This window comes from Nanorana parkeri, unplaced genomic scaffold (genome assembly GCF_000935625.1).
Source record: "Nanorana parkeri isolate BGI_ZX_2015 unplaced genomic scaffold, ASM93562v1 scaffold332, whole genome shotgun sequence".
Lineage (NCBI taxonomy): Eukaryota > Metazoa > Chordata > Amphibia > Anura > Dicroglossidae > Nanorana > Nanorana parkeri.
The window spans coordinates 521,745-532,550 of NW_017306600.1; the positions used below are offsets into that span (position 1 = coordinate 521,745).

General features: G+C 40.8%; 1 protein-coding gene across 1 annotated transcript in view; it reads right to left on the reverse strand.

The window, feature by feature from the left end:
- Window positions 1-10,806, reverse strand: part of LOC108788550 (GRB2-associated-binding protein 3-like) — a 99,686-nt gene that overhangs the window by 88,398 nt on the left and 482 nt on the right. The window lies entirely within an intron of this gene.

The window sequence follows — 10,806 nt, forward strand, 5'->3', positions numbered from 1 at the left end:
AAGATGCTTTTGGAAATATTCAGAAACATCTAAAGTGACACTAAACTCAGGTGTTAAACCTTAAGAATACATTCAAGTACCTAACTGTTAACAAAAATGTACATTATTTGTGTATCACTCACTGTACATCCTCAAATTATCTCTGAATTGGTGCTGACACTGTCCTTCCTTCTGGAGGCTGGCTACTTTTGTTCCCCATGGTCCCTGTGTGTGTTGTAAAGTAGCCACTGCTCCAAGCTTTCTCCCTGAATGGACTACAAATCTCATGTTTGGCTTACTAGATTGTATTGAAATTGTGGTCTATCACGGGACTGAGGTTGGAGCAGTGACTACTTTACAACACACAGAGACCATGGGAAACAAAAGCAGCCACCCCCCAGAAGGAAGGACAGTGTCAGCATGAATTCAGAGATGATTTGAGGATCTATAGCTGAGTGATACACAAATAATGTACATTTTTGTTAATAGTTAAGGTACTTGAATGCATTTTTAAGATTTAACTTCTGAGTTTAGTGTGACTTTAAAGAGTTAGTCCACCTATATGTGATATTTTCATGAAGTGCTAGGTCAGCACTTGAGTTCCTGTATGCCATGGATTTTCCAACAGAAAGTTCTGCCTGCCATAATTCTAAACTCTGTCCTTGTCCAGCTGGAGGTTTTAGGGGTTTCCAGCCACCTTTAAATGTTTAAGCGTCTACTGATACAAACTATATGTAGAAGAACCTCCCCGATATTTTGCCAAACCAGGATAGAAGATGCAGGAACTCAACATGTCTCAGCAAAATCCAAAACATTCAACAATTAGACACTATCAGACGAAGAGAGGGATATGATGTGCAAGGAGAGAGAGGGAACTCTACTAGAGAATTGACTCTACTTGGGGCGTGCTTGTATTCCTTCCAAGTAAACATTTAAAATGCCTAATTTTTCTGTGCATTTTCCTGATATTTTCTAAGTCAATGACTGCGTCTGTTTTGGTGGTCTTACCCTTTAACCACTTAAAGGCCATAGTGTTTCACCCCTGGCCAGGCCATTTTTCAGTATTCAGTGCTGCGGTACTAATGGACGGAAGGTGGTTAAAGAGAAACTTTACCCATATCTTCAAAATAACAAATGCACCTTCAGAAATGTTTAGTAATGACAATCTACAAACAGATACTTCTAGAAAATTGCCAGCTTTTTATTTTTTGCATACCTTATTTTTCTTTTCTTCCCCATTCTTCTCACCATGGCCATTTTAACTAAGGGCAGGTTACTAGATCTGCCTTTATTTCCTGGAACTCTGGCACATGTGACCATGCACATCACCTCAGGGGAGGAAAATGCCTTCCCCTGAGATCTCATGAGATTACAGATGAGATTTACCAGCAATGCTCTGCTGATTTAACCTTCCCAGGATGCAATGCTTGGGCACAATTACACAAAGGAAGTAGAAAAACATAAATTGTAAGTAAAACAAAAATTTAAAATTGTTTAGCTAAAACTTAAAATTGTTTAGATAATGAATTACATAGCAGTATGCAGAGCTGCATACTGAGGTAATTTTTAGTCAAGGGGGGTAAAGGTCCACTTTAAATACATAGAATTTTTGCGAATAAATGAATGCTTTAATACATAACTAAGCATTTGTGTTTTAAAAGAAATTAATATATACATTTATAGTAATAATAATTTTAATAAGGAACGCCATGCAAACAACTACTGACAGTTAGCATTATATACTGAAAAGCACCATAGACCCTTAAAACAATGTGGCTAAATTAAAATGATTTCTTCAACACTGGACTAAGTGAGTTGGTGTTCTTATTGTCGTCCCCCCACCCCAAGAAAAACAGTGACAGGAATGCTACAGAAATGGAAAGTCCTGAACTCCTGTTTTCAAAAGCAACATACAGTGGGGAGTGTAGAACAGAAGATTAAGCTTGACTTAACTGGGCTGACATTCCAAACCCCACTCCACCCAAATTATATCATCAAAGGGAAATGATTGTACTCTGAATACTGATACCAAACTTGCCAAGAAAAGCAGAGTGTTTTTAAGCATTTTTTTTCTTTTTGTATTCAAGTCTTAAATAAAAGTTGTGATATTAGCATTTGTTCTAGCATAGATGCATGACAAATCTGGTCTGCCATCTGTCATAAAAGGGATCTGGTCTCATTGTATTGTTGCTGTAGGCATGATTGAGGTCGCCATTTTGTGGGCTGAGGTTGGTTTTCAGAGCCTCGGCATGCCATACCTTTTGCCTCACGGACTGTCACTGGTTTCTGGTTCACACCATGTAAGAACTAGTAGGTGAAGATATATGCATTTATAAGTGTCTGAAATAGGAACTGCAAGCAATAAGATTCTTCCATGTTTTAAAGTATAGAGTTAAAGGGTGAGCATCTTTGAGGTTTATATTGCTGTCTGTGTCTCTATTGTTAATCTTCCTACTTCCTGTTTTGTCAGCTGGGCAGGAAGTGAGTAGAAATCTCTCAGCAGGGTCACAGATGGTATAAAAATGATGGAAAAAACATCTAAAACATTTCTTTTGGCTAAAGCTGTGCTTTAATATCTAAATCCTCTGCAGTCAATGGTTTCCTATAACCTGTGCTCAGGGCAGAGCCAGGGCATTTCTTTGCTAAAGAAGAGCCCTGGGCAAACGTGTTCTTAACTAGGGATACACCGATACCAATACTAGTATCGGTGCCGATGGCGAGTACTTGTACTCGTCCAAATGCTCTGAAACCTTCTCCAATACCGGAACTTGTGACCAGAGGAAGGGGAACATGATGCCAGCTTCCAGTGCGATCAGGACGCAGGGCGGCAAGTAATGACCCACCTCCCTGAATGCTGATTGGCCGGGAAGACGGCTTTTCGGCCAATCAGCATCGAGCCAGCTTCCCGGCCAATCAGGAAGCTGGGAGGCGGGTCATTCCTCACCGCCCGGCTTCCTGATTGGTCGGGAAGGCGGCTCGATGTTGATTGGCTGGAAGCCGGTTCCCCGGCCAAGCACAATCAAGTCGGCCAGACAACACGGAGCCGCCTTCTCGGGCAATCAGATTGCCCGGGAAGCAGGCTCCATCCCAGCGAAAGCACCAGTATCGGTACTCGGTATCAACAAGTACCGAAAGCAAAGTATTGGTACTCGTACTGGATACCCAAAAACCGGAATCGGTGCATCCCTATTCTTAACTTTTGCAGGGGGCTAACCCCCCACTGCAAGGGTTAAGTGCTCTTTTTTGTATAGGTGCTAAAAAAGTTCTAAAAGTTATACTTACCCAAACCACTGAGCCGACTCCCTGCTTCTCTGGTCTCTGAAACTTCTCTCCTCCTACGCTACAGCATTAAAATGTTCCTCAGCGCCCTCACGTCACGCCCTCAACTGTGTATGCACTGTGATGATTTATGGGACCTTAGACCACTGCAGTGGAGGGGAAAGAGAATAGAAGGTCTAAGAGCGAACGAGCTCTGAGGATCAGCTGAGTATAACTTTTTTTTTGTTAGCAGCTACACAGAAACAAGCACTTACCCTTGCAATGGAGGGGTAGCCCCACTGCAAAGGTTAAGAAAAATTCAGCCCGGAGTCCTGCTTTAATGATCAGAGGCCATTTGCCACCCCCTTCCTGTCCTCTTGTCCATTCACAAAACTCCTAGTATTATGTTGACATAATGCAAGATGTTCTGTGAATGGACAAGGGGCAGTCCTGTAATTTATCTGCCCTTGTCCATTCACAGATCACCTTGTATTCTGAGAAACGTTTGTGGATGGACAAAGGGAGAGGAAGAGGAGGATGAATTGTGCTGTTCTTCAAGCCTCCAATACTTGCAGCAGCGGAGAATCATCACTGTAGGAGTATCCAGCATGAACAGAAGGAAGATTTTTGACAGAATTACAGATCTGCCCCTTGTCCAGCAGCCAGCAGGTCATGGGATACACTTTATTAGCAGTAATGTATGTGAATGGTGCTGTGTACCCAAGAAACATTTTATCTGGAGTTTAGCTTTAAAGTACAGAATCCGCTTATGCTGCTTTAGCAGCAAATGTGAGGCTGGCAACTGTGCTGCCAGCGTCCTCCCTAGTGCCGGACCTGTGGTTTTCAAACAGGTTCAGCAGTATTTTTTTCTTTTTAATTTTTTTCTTTTCTTAATTCAAATTTAAAAAGAGAAAAAAAGTGACATGTATAAACACATGAAAGGTGGACAAGAGCAACGGGTAGAACATCAGAACACTTCAGAGCTTAGCCAAAACCATCAGTGACTTCTCATTAATCCCAAACAAAGAATGGTACGCCTATTGTGCTCTACATGATAATTATTGGATGGGCAGATGAAAGGCAGTAACAAACCACTTGTCACTCTTGTAAAAAGTTTGTGTACAAGCTACAGAGCAACAAAAGGGAAATATGAATTAATATACGGGAAGAGCAGAGAACAAAATAATTATACAAAATAGAACTCTTTTATTGCAAGCTAAATGTTTGCATGTTAGCTTCTGCTCCTTTTATATATTAATAGAATTCTCATAACACTTATACCAGCTACATTTTATTTCATGTAAAAGAGCTGGATTAACATGAAACGCATATTTTGTTTAAATAAAAGAACATTATAATCTATTTTATTTAGGACAAGCTGTTTTCAAAAGTTGTTAGGAACTTGTTTTGCTTAATACCAAACAGACTCAATAGGTATTGTGACAGCTTATAAAGAAATGGGGTTTAAGAGAGTCAGGTTTTTTTATTTGTTAAGGTTGTGGTCAGGGCATGATGTGAAGCCCTGGTGAAGTTTTATATGGAGCATTAGTGGAAGAGTTCGGTGATAAAGGTTCATTTTAGAGATTTTAGTTAAGCATTAGGTTTAGGGCAGAGATTATGTGTCAGGCCAAAGTGTTGTTGGTTCAGGGTTGAGGGATGGATAGGAACTAGAACTCATTTTGAGGATTAAGATAAATGTGTAGAGTTTAGGTAGAAGAGGGTTAAGTGTTAAAAACGAGGTTTAGCATTACAGGACCCTTGCTTAACATCTTTGCATTGTGGTGATGCTTTGTAAAAAGTGTTACACTGCAAGGCACAATAATGCAGGAACCGTACTGCACTGAGTTTTGGCATCCCAACGGACCTTGCAAACATATCTCAACTTATGTGCATTGCAAGTACTGTAACGCACAGAAGGAAAATATCTGAAGGGTGTCCGTTTTTTGGGCTACCTTAATGCAACGCATGTTAATGTGCCTGCCAAATTACTGCATGCTAACGTAAATGCAGCACCCAGGAGCAGTGTGAAGGAACCCTAGGGGCTTGTTCCTACTCCTGCATTGTCATCTTGTTACACGTTCCCCTGGTAGAGACTACAAGTGGCCATGCTGACACACATTACACAGTCATGGACTCACACTAGAGCACATGCATGTAAACAGGAAGTGGCTGAAACAGGCTGATGGAGATAAGCAATTCTGAGATGTAAAACAAAGATGAAAAATAAATACCAAAAACACATACAAAATGTCATCTAGTTAAGGTTTAGATCTACCTTATTAGTCCATCCTGTCTGCAGACTACATACTCCCTCCACTAAAGCAAGAATCACCAGTGGTAATTAGGTAGTTTATGGCACATAGAGAAACTGCATCTGCAGACTACATACGCCCTCCATTAAAGCAAGAATCACCAGTGGTAATTAGGTAGTTTATGGGACATAGAGAAACTGCGTCTGCAGACTACATACTCCCTCCATTAAAGCAAGAATCACCAGTGGTAATTAGGTAGTTCATGGGACATAGAGAAGCAGCCACCTGTTACAGACATTTTCCATGCTTGCAATCTAACAATCCTTCCCTAGCTCTCTTTCCATGGGAAATAGGAAACAATTCTTTCAGTAAGTCTTCACTGCTCAGTCATTGCTTGAACTGGGATGACAATTGTGTAACTATACTGATGCTTGGCAGTTGTTTTGAGGCTGCCAAAGCTTGTATCCAACTAGCTCATCCATGGCCAGCTTAATTGTAAAGTTTGTTAACCTTCTTAGTGTGTAATGAGCAGAATGCAAGGAGCAGGGGCCTCGTGCCTTCTGTCTCCAAATATGTTCTATATTTCTAACAATTTTTGATTTCTGTACCCTAGTGTAAAGAGCTGGAGAATCCAATGGTGCTGCATAAACAGTATTAAAAACAATTTCACACTCATCAACAATGTAAAAACCCCATGCATGTGATTGCCACTTGATATAAAACATATCATTAAAAATGCATTATACGTTTCTTAACGCACCAAATGGCGTGCTAATATAGTTATTTGTTTTTCACTCCTGTGGATATCATTTGGATGAATACAATCTAACGGACACAACGTGTTTACAGTTCCCTGGAAATAGGCTTGGCCCCTCCCCCTTTTCTTCTCTGCACATTTGCACAACTCCCTTTACAGGGAAAGTAGTTTTAGCATGAGGTCTTTCAACGCCAGTGTTCATAGAACAGCTTGTTTTGGTTAGCAACCCCTGCAGTTGTTAAAATTACAGGCAAGGTGAACTTAGTTCATCCATCTGAGTGTGACCTTAAAACAGTGACTGTCAAGTCTGCAGCTATTTCCCTGACAGCTGCCATATAGTAGAGTATCCGTATAGTAAGTTAGATAACAGTTTATTAAAAAAGTGACTTCATTTGAAGATAAACAACTAGGGATAGAGTTAACATGGCAACAGCATGTGTTTCATTAGAAGCAATATTCATCAACTGTACTGTTGAATAATTAACATTTTCTGTCCATAGCATCCAAACAAGATATCTAGATAATGTATACTTAAAAATGCATTAAATACAGCAAAGTGGAAGCCACCCCTCCTGCTTTTGTGGTGTATTCCAGTCCCAGCATTTTATATGAGAAGCAAGAAAAAAACAAAAACTCTGTGGCCATTGTTCTGTTACAATGCATGGTATCCCATGATGCTTGGCACAACACCTCCCGGTGACCAATGATATTAGGATTCATGTAACTAACTGGTGTAGTGCATCTGTAGCAAGGAGGATTGTTGTCTGGTCCTCTGCATGCAAAACTAAACTTGCTTTTTAAAGTGTTACAAGGTCGCAAAATAAATATTATCTCTTTAATATTCATAATCCATCATTTCAGACAAGAACACAATAAACAAAGTGTGATGAAATTATTATCCTGACTGTAAACAAAATACAAATATACATCTTGCACTGGCAAGCTTCTTGTTTGTGTTTTGCTCTACAGAACTTATTTACAGAAGTATCTGTATTTTGTGTACAATTGATAGAGTATTTACATGCAACACACTATGCAGACCAGCGCTGCACAACATATACTCCTAGTCAAGAAACCAAATGAGCAATGAAACTAGAAATGAGATATAAGGAATGCAAGCTGTAAGGTCACATAGTTGTCACTGTAGTTTGGAGCTATGCATACATGTTTGTTTATGTTGCAGAGCCAAGATATGCATCATGTACAGGAGTCACAGCAAATCGACATCCAAAAACGTAGCTCCCAAACCACAAAGCTAACGATCTGTCCATATATAATCTACTAATTGCCATTTTTAGAACCTGTATTAGCATCAAGGATTCAACTGAATGTAAAGAACTATAGTGATGAAATATTATTTCCTAATACTCGCATGTAGCAAAATATGATAATAATCAGTATATGAATTCATTTTTACTAAATGTGCCCCTATTTATATTTGATTCACTTCTACATGCAGACCAAGCAGCCCAGCAAACATGACAGTGACGGGGTCAAACTAAACTATAACACACCAATTATGATTTATGGAGCACCAACAGTTTGTGCGGAGCTTAACAATATAAATGGAGACAGTAAAGTTACAATACAATTCCAGGGTAGGAGGGCCCTGCTCTTGAGAGCTTACAATCTAAAAGAGAGAGGCAAAGGATACAAACAGTAATAACTGTATGGGGATGAAATGATGGGAAAAGTAAAAGTTCAGTTGTTAGGTAGAGGCGGGATAGACTTCCCTGAAGAGATGAGGATCAGGGATAACCTACTGCGATACCTCCTCGCAGTGTAAAGGTGCCCATACACCTTGCGAATATCGGCCGATTTTCGTATGTGATCGCGCTTTCATCCGATATTCATAAGGTTGATGGGCAGTGTACAACCGCAAATTATGTACAATCAATCGACTTTGACTAAGCAGGTTAGAAAACGGTCGATCGTACGATTTTCGCAAGGTTGGTGGCATTTCCGTACGTCACAATTCACATGCTCTACACTGCACATGCACAGACAAAAATACGCGCGGTCGATTACCGCAATTCGTCCAGGTGCTTCCTTCTAATTACCACTGATCCAACCTTGCGATAATCGGGGCAGGATGGGGCCACCGTACGAAAATCGTACGGTGGTTCGATCACACAAAAAGTGTCGTCCAATGATCGTAAGGTGTATGGGCACCTTAAGGCTCCAGTCACACCTAGGCGTATTGTCGCAGCCGATTCAACGCGACAAAACGCTCCGCCCGAGGAATCCCATTTATTTCAATGGCCCCCTGTTCACACCTGTGAGTTTTGTTGCAAGCTCGAAATAGTACATGAGCTACTTTGGGGCAGATTTCAACACGCTTTGTTCCACAGACTCAATAGAAAATGCTTAAAAACCCGCATTGCGATTTTTTTGCGTGCGTTTTGCCCCTTGACGTGGATGTGCCAAAATGTGCTAACAAAAACGCGCAAGAACGGCACAAAAAAGATGGGTGTAAAACGGGTGTAATAGGTGTAGTCTAGGTATGAATGGAGTCTTATAGTTTCTATGTAACCCTGTAACTGTCACTTTTTTGGGATGGCTTGGTTTGTTTATAATGTGGGGACATGATAAAGAATGGCACAGAGGACACAAAAAAGCAATTCGTATGGTGAATATGAATATGACATCTATCGTCCGCTATTATTAGAAAACATCAGATGTTTTATTCAAACATTGAATGACTTTCTGGGAAAAGTCACTTTTTTTATTGCCCTCCAAACTGATGGTCTCAGCAACTGCAGATCTAAAAAGCATGCATGTTACTAAATATGTTACTAAACTATGTGAAATGTGCCACAGATCCCAGACATGCCACTTCATATGTGACATAATGAGCCTCCTCCATACATATCATGACTTTATGTAAGCACACATCATAAAAATAGACTAATGGGTGGAACTTGTTTACAGACAATGCATGTCTATGGGACAAACAAATGACTGTGACTCACTGGACGATTGTGCTGTCACACAACACATTTGTTCCCTAATTTGTGTGTCAAAGTTACAAACATCAGCAAACAAACAAGCCTGTATTAAGCAGAAAAAAAAGCCCTTTCTCAGTGCACAGAAGAGGAATAAGCTTAGAGGAGGGGAAACCCATGCACTGTGCAGCTTTCCTTGTTAGACATGTTTTATCTAACATCCACCCCACACATTTCCCACAGAACTGAACAATAACAGCGTGTCTACAAGCAAAACGGCCTGAAGTTCTGGACTAATTGGACGAATAAAAAGTCCCCCCAGTTATTTGTGCATGGAATGTCTGCTGGCGTGCCAGGATTGATAGAGTTTCCTCTGCTTTGTGTGACACACACCCTGTTATTTTCCCAGGCTGATCCGCTGAGAAAATGTGCAGATCTGAATAAAGTGCACGTTCTCTGGAACATCCTCCGCAATGCACACTACTGCTGTGTGTCATCAGGCTTTACATACTACATGGAGCATACACTGTGTTTCTTCCGACAATGACCAACACAACTACACAAATACTACATACACACTGTGCTTCTTCCGACAATGACCAACACAACTACACAAATACACACTGTGCTTCCGACAATGACCAACACAACTACACAAATACTACATGGAGCATACACGCTGCTCTTCCGACAATTACCAACACAACTACACAAATACTACATGGAGCATACACACTGCACTTCCGACAATTACCAACACAACTACACAAATACTACATGGAGCATACTGCATACACACTGTGCTTCTTCCGACAATGACCAACACAACTACACAAATACACACTGTGCTTCCGACAATGACCAACACAACTACACAAATACTACATGGAGCATACACGCTGCTCTTCCGACAATTACCAACACAACTACACAAATACTACATGGAGCATACACACTGCACTTCCGACAATTACCAACACAACTACACATATACTACATGGAGCATACACGCTGCTCTTCCGAGAATTACCAACACAACTACACAAATACTACATGGATCATACACACTGTGCTTCCGACAATGACCAAAACAACTACACAAATACTACGAGTAAAATACACAGTGTGCTTCCGACAATTACCAACACAGATACTACATGGGACATAAACACTGTGCTTCCGACAATTACAAACACAATACTACATGGAGCATACACACTGCTTGTCCGACAATTACCAACACAACACACAGATACTAGATGGAGCATACACAATAGGCTGCTTCCGACAATTACCAACACAACTACACAGATACTACATGGAGCATACACAATGCACTTCTGACAATGACCAACACAACTGCACACATACTACATGGAGCATACACACTGGGCTTTCACTGACAAATCACCAACACAACTACACAATACTATAAGGATCATACACACTACACCTCTTCTGACAATTCCCATGAAAACTACAGTCAAAGCAAAGGTCACCATACCAGTGTGCAGCTCTATAGGGGCCCATTGGTACTAGATATGGGTCAGACAGGTGGGTGGGTGATCAGACACCTTCCAATGGTAAGACCCGGACAGGCTCTTCTAGCTGTCAC